Source organism: Elephantulus edwardii, unplaced genomic scaffold (assembly GCF_000299155.1).
Source record: "Elephantulus edwardii isolate Elephantulus edwardi_28Jun2011 unplaced genomic scaffold, EleEdw1.0 scaffold00192, whole genome shotgun sequence".
NCBI lineage: Eukaryota > Metazoa > Chordata > Mammalia > Macroscelidea > Macroscelididae > Elephantulus > Elephantulus edwardii.
This window is the reverse complement of record NW_006399942.1, coordinates 900,817-907,823: the sequence shown is the minus strand read 5'-3', so window position 1 is coordinate 907,823 and position 7,007 is coordinate 900,817. Positions and strand designations below refer to the sequence as shown.

The following is a 7,007-nucleotide window of genomic DNA, read 5'->3' as shown; positions in this document are numbered from 1 at the left end:
CCTTTTTTTTGTCCTCTAGCCATTCTAGTGCAAGTTTTAGCATCTTGTCTGACATCCATTTTGATCTTTACTTTTCCTCCTGTCTTTGCAATATTTTGGTTTCATTCTTTTGTTGTTGTTATTTTAGTTTCTTTATAAATGCTATTCTTAATGTCACCCCACAACTTATCAAATTTTAAGCCACTAGTGTCCAGTGTATCAAAACTATTCTGAAGATAATTTTTTTTTGGTTGTAGGATTTTGGTTGTTTGATTGTTTGGGTTCCATTCTTTATTTCTAATTTCCTTGTTATTCAACCACAATACATGAGTAACATTTTCATTCTAATTCAATAAACAATGATATGGAACCCTTTAAACAATTTCATTATTTACAAGTAATGCTGTTTTTGCTTATTTATAACAGAAATATGAGCTTGTAGTTTTAGTCTCCAGTAAAATATTTCCTGTTTCATGATACTGTTGTTGTTGTTGTTAAATGCTGTTAATTGCAACTCACAACAACCCCATAAAGAGCAGATCTGAACCCTGCCTCATCTTCACCATATTGTCATGCTCAAGTCCATTGTTGTAGTCACAGTGTCAGTCTATTTTGAGGATTTCCCCCCTTTTCACTCATCCTCTAACTTTAGTCTTCTTATTTTCTGTTTTGAACATTCCTATGCTTTCTCTTTTGTTCTACTCCAATTCTATTCTCATTGCAAAGACTAAAATAAAACATTTACAAAAAACTGTCAAAAATTCAAAATGTGTTTAGAAGAGACTGTGGCACCAAGGATATTGCTGATTTCAGATGTATCTTGATTGAAAGCAGAGAATACCAAAAAAAGGATATTTGTGTTTTATTGACAATGTAAAAGCATTTGACTTGCAGATTATAACAAATTATCACTAACATTGAGAAAAATGGGAATCCCAGAACATGTCGTTATTATCTCACGCTGTTGTTATGTACCACAGAGTCAGAACTGACTCATAGTTGATCCTCCAGCAGGTTTTCAGAGGCAGTTAATTGCATAGGAGGAGATTGCTCATCCTTCTCCCACAGAGCATGTGGTGACCTTGAACCCTCATGCCTTTGGAATTGCCGCACAGCTTCTTGCCACTAGGCCACCAGAGTTCCCCCTTAGTTATGTTCATAAGAAACCTATATGTAGACTAAGAATCTGTTATCAAAAGAGCAAGGGAACATGACATGGTTTAAAATCAGGAAAGGTGTTTGTCAGGGCTATATCCTTTTCTGGAGACAGTTTTTAACCCCAGGTAAAATAGCCTCAAGACTTGGTTCCTGTGGACTTGTTTAAAACTTCTCTAATTTTTAGTTTGAGAACTAAAGTGCACCTGATTCAGGCCATGAATCCGATTACTATATATGCATCTGAGAACTGCGCAGTGAATAAGGATGACAGAAAAAGAATTGATACCTTTGAGGTGTGGTGTTGGAGAAGAGCATTTGAGCATCTCACAAATGGCAAAGAGAACGAACAGAGAACTTTGGAAACAGTGTAGCCAGAGTGCTATTTTGAGGCAGGAATGATGAGACTTCTCCTCACATACTTTGGGCATGTTGCTAGGAGGGGCTACTCCTTGGAGAAGGACATGATGCTGGAAAGGGTGGAGGTTCAGTAAAGGAGAAGAAGATGCTCAGCCAGGTGAATTGACACAATAAACTACTTCAAATGTGCTCTTTTGTGTCAGGAAGCATGAGGATGGCACAGGATAGACAGCACAGGGTTCAGAACTTCTGTTCATAGAGTCACTATGAGTACTACTTGACTGGATGGCACCTAAGAACATCAACATCAACTTCACTTTGGACTTGACATGAGTGCAAGTTCCATAGACAGTCACTGGTCTTGCTGAACTGCTGACACTGTTTCTCCATCAACTCTTCCCACAGATGTAGTCAATCTGTTTTCTGTATTGTGAGGTCCAAATGTAAAATCACTGTTTTTTGTTGAGGTTTTGGTTTTTGTTTTGTTTTTGTCTTTTCCCTTTTGATTAGATATTTATTTAAAACAAGCTATCCCAATGGAGGAGTGTATGCTGCAGGCTTCTTTTCCTCTGTGGCAGGTGTCTTTTCTATTGGCTTCTCAGCTGCTGGTTTCTTGGTGGCTGCAGCCTTCTTTCCCACTGCAGACTTCTAGGTCTTCTTCTTCACAACAGCAGCTTTCTTTGCACCTTTCTTCCCTACCACAGGCTTCTTGCTTAGAGGAGTGTCCTTATCCATTTGGCCTCCAGTGCTTTAGCTGCCTTAGCCACCTGGAGTTCGTGATTCCTGGCCTGGTGAAGAGTGACATTTCGGAACGTGGTCTTTGCGTATTGATTAAGCTTCAACATGATTCTCAGATTTTTCAGTAGGTTCTTCTTCAGGACTCTGTGATGAATCTTCTTATGTAGTGCTCGGATGGCCCTCTTAATCTCTGGGCTTTTTAAGATTCTGCTGAATCTGGTATTCATCATCTTGTGCATAGAAAGTTTATAGTTTCTCTTGAGGGAAGCAACTTTCCACCAAGTGCCATACAACTCATCTAACTTTCTCAAAGCACTTTCAATCCAAATGCAGAATCAGCCGACATGCCCACCAAGAGCAATTTTCAAAATGTTCAATTTGCTTACATTAAGTAGAGTAATTCCAGGGATATTTCTGAAGGCCTTGATGATACCATTATCCTCGCTTTAGATAATACACGGTCTCTGCGCTGGATGCGACGGCGAGTTCTCATTTTCCCTTCGCCAGTTCTCATTCTCTGGGAGGCATAGACCTGTCGGATATAATTCTTAAGTTTCTTAAGAAGCAAGACAGCCTCCTTGGTCTTCTTGTAGCCTCAACTTTATCTTCAACCACCAAAGGAAGCTCAGGAACTTCCTCAATACAATGACCTTCTGACATGACTAGCACTGGTAAGGTCAAGGCAGCCAGGACAGAGTAGATGGCATAGCGCTTCTGAGTTCTGTTCACTCTACAGTGCCAATGCTGCCAGGTTGGTTGGTAAAAACATGCACGACACATATTTCCAAAAGCACCTTGGCCAGAGCAATAAGTCCCACCACTTCTAACTCTGGGAATTCGAGCCACAGCTCTACCAGTACCCCAAGACTCAGCACTGGTCTGATGACCTTCCAGGTCGCTGACGACATAGGGCTGTCTGTTGTTTTTGAAAGTTGGTATCAACAAAGTTCACGATATCTGGCTGAATGGGAGCCTTGAACACAGCCGGCAGAGTAACATTTTTGTCAGATGATTCTCCCTTTTCTGAGTACACCGATATCAGTGGATGAGCACACACCACGGCAGGGAGAGAAGGCCACGCTCCTCTCAACCTGGTGGCTCCCACAGGAAAAGGTTTTGGGGTTTTTTGGCTGTTTTTTACTTTCTTTTTTAAAAAAAGTTATTGAGAATGAACAAATAATTTATTGTGTAAAATTCTTTCATTTGATCTCCAGTCTCATTTCTTTCACGAAAATTATATTGTCCAAGTACCAGTCCTTTTTCTTTGCTTCCAACTTTTACATTCTAGTCATTACTATTATGCATCTTGACTATATGTTTGATCAACTTCAGACTGTAAAATTGGTAGAAGTACTCACTTTTTTCTCCTCTTACTTTAGTGTTTTGTGCTTACATTTAAGTAATAATAATAATAATATTATCAGTTATTTCTTGTGTGGGTATGAATACTATCTTAACACTCCCAGTATTATATATACTTCAGGATAGATCTTGAAGTGTTATTTTTGAAGATGAATATGATACCATTCTTTGAATTGCCATACCAAGCATAATACATAATGATCTGATTAAAAATTTTGCATACCATTCTTATGGGTAAAATATTGACTGAAACAGGAAGCATCAAAAGAAGATGGAGAAAACAGAGGCACTATGCCAAACATAATTGGTCAATATTGAAATATTTTAGGAAGTAGCATATAATTTAGAACCAAAAGTAATTATGAAAGAAGTTCAAACTTCACTTTAAGGCATTGGCAAAAAATAAGGCCCCCCAAATTGATGAAGTACCAATTGGCATGTTCCAACATACAGATATAGCCCTGAATATGCTCACTAATCTATCCCAAGAAATTTGGAAGACAGCTTCCTGGACAATTGATTGGAAGAGTTTTCTCTTCTTATGTTTCCAAGCCCCCGACCCTCAGAAAAAGTGCTCCAACAGAGAAATAAAATATTAAACAATATCATTAATATAACATTTAATCAAAATCTTGCTGAAGATTATTCAAAAGCAGCTGGAACAGTACATATACAAAGAACTGAAAGAAATAGAAGCTGGATTAGAAGAGGTCCTACCATGTGAATTATCACTGTTGATGTCAGATTAATCTTGACTGAAACCAAGGATATCAGAAAGGTTCTTACTTATGTTTTATTGATTATGCAAAGGCATTTGACTGTATGGGCATAGCAATTTATGCATTATATTGAGAACAATGATAATCCCAGAAAATTTAGTTGTGCTCATGTGAAACCTATACATAGACTAAGAAGCTGTTGCACATATTGAACAAGGAAACACTGTATAGTTTAAAATCAACAAAATTATTCATCAAGATTGTATACTTTCTCAATATCTATTAAATCTGTATGCTGAGTAAATAATTCAAGAGGCTGGGCTATATGGAGACTGGGCTATATGGAATATGCCATCAGGTTTAAAGGAAGATTCATTGAAAACATGTGCTATGTATGACACAGTCTTGTTTGCAAAAAATAAAGAGCATTTGCAACACTTGCTACTAAAAATCAAAGACTATAGTCTTCATCCAATACCCTTCCCACAGCATCCTTGAATATTGCAACTAAAGGCTTTAACTTGTTCTTTAGTTTCTTCAGCTTAAGAAATGCTGAGTGAGTTCAATTCTTTTAGTTTTCTGACTCCAGCTTCTTGCATATTTTATTACTACACTCTGTCTTCCCGAGCTGCCTTTTGATATTTTCTAGTCATGGCGTTAATTTCCTGATTAGTTTGGCTTTACTTTGGCTTCTCTGTAGTACAGTATTCAGAATCTCTGCTGGCATTCACCACGGTCTTTTGTTCCTCTCTCTTTTAATGATCTTTTGCATTCTTCCTGCATGATATACTTAATATTCTCACACAGCTCATCTAGTCTTTGTTCATTAGTGTTCAAGGTCTCCAACAAGTTCCTGAGATGATTTTCAAATTCAAGGTTAAATTTTGGTTCTTGTGGATTTGATTTTATTTTCTTTAGCTTCAACTTTAACTTGCATATGAGTAGTTAATGATCTATTCCACCTAGTTTTCACAGCTGATATTGAGCTTCTGCAACAATTCTTTCCACAGATGTAATTCCATCAGGTGACGTCCATGTATATAATTAAAATTTGTGTTTCTTAGGTGTTTGCAATGAATAAATCATTGTTTGTACACAATTCCATCATTCTATTTCCAGGCTTGTTTCTGTCATAAAGTCTATGTTTTCCAACTACTGAACCTTCTTTCCTGTTCACAACATGGGAACCAGTGCACGGTTTAAAATCCATAAAGGAGTGCATCAGAGATGCAACCTGTCTCCATACCTTTTAAATCTATATGCAGGACAGATCATTTGGGAGGTGGTACTGTATGATGAAGAGGAATGTGGTATCACAATTGGAGGAAGGCTCATCAACAACCTATGCTATGTAGATGACACAACTTGGCTTACCAAAACTGAGGAGGACCTGAAGTATACATTGCAGAAGATCAAGGAATAAAGTCTCCATTATGGACTGAAGCTCAAGAAGAACCAAAGATTTTCACCACTGAGCTAACTGACAGCATCATGATAGATGAAAAAGAGATTGAGGGTGTTAACAATTTCAGCTTGCTCTGTTCTACAATTAACACTCTTAGCACTAGCAGACAGGAAATCAAAAGACGAATTGCATTAGGTAAATCTGCTGTCCGGGATGTCTCCAGAGTGCTGAAGAACAATGATGCCAATTTCTTCCATTTTTATTATCTGACTCCAGCTCTTTGCCTATTCCTTTATAATATTTTGCTTTGTCTTCTTGAGCTGCCCTTGGGGGGGGTGTTATTAGGTGTAGGGTGTGTGTGTGTGTGTGTTTTTAACTGCTGGTTGAGGTTTGCCCTTTGAAACCTTCTGTGTAGACCTTTTTACTCTGGCATCTTTGCATCTATCCTAGTTGAATTTAGCCATCCTTTCAAGAGCAAGCCTCATCCAGGCCGTGGTCTTTATAATTACTTGCTATGCTTCAGAGAGCTAGTCAATGACTAAGGAAGACAGAATCATTGATGCTTTTGAGTTATGATGCTGGAGAAGAGTATTGAACATACAGTGGACTTCCAAGAGAACAATTGGGTCTGTGCTGAAAAGAATGAAACCAGGTTGCTTCTTGGAGGCAAGAATTTTGAAACTGTATCTGACATACTTTGGGCATTACCAGGAATGACCAGTCCTTGGAGAAGAGCATCTTGCTTGGAGGATCAGTGCAGGAGAGGAAGGAAGACTCTGCATGAGATGGATTAACAAAATGAGACTGGCATGTGTACCACAGACTGTGAGGTTGGCTTACGGTAAGCCAAGGTTCAGAGCTGTTGTTCATAGAGTTGCTATGAGTCTCAGGCAACTCTACAGTACATAACACAAGAATACGCATACAGAAATTTCCTGCTGGATTACAAAGGGATCAGATTTATTGTATCTCTGAAAAAGAAAATGTATAAATACAGCGTCAGTAGTCACAACAAGGTTAGGGCAGACTGTGAAACAGCACACCAGGGATGTCCTGTCTCCATACATTCTCAACCTGTATGCAGAACAGATTATCCTGGAGGTGGGGCTCTATGAAGAGAAATGTGGGGTCAGGATTGGTGAAAGATCTGTCAACAGTCTGCATTACGCAGATGACACAACCCTGTTTGCTGAAACTGAGGAGGACCTGAAGCTCTTGCTGCAGAGCATCAAGGACTGCAGCCTCCAATATGGATTGAGGCTCAATGTCAAGAAGACAAAGATTCTCAC

At 38.6% G+C, this 7,007-nt stretch overlaps 1 protein-coding gene and 1 pseudogene across 3 annotated transcripts in view; one reads left to right on the top strand and one right to left on the bottom strand.

Moving 5' to 3' along the window:
* The window catches only part of UGT2B15 (UDP glucuronosyltransferase 2 family, polypeptide B15), a 37,373-nt gene that overhangs the window by 9,669 nt on the left and 20,697 nt on the right, over nt 1–7,007 (top strand). The window lies entirely within an intron of this gene.
* LOC102847387 lies at nt 2,023–4,966 on the bottom strand (annotated as a pseudogene).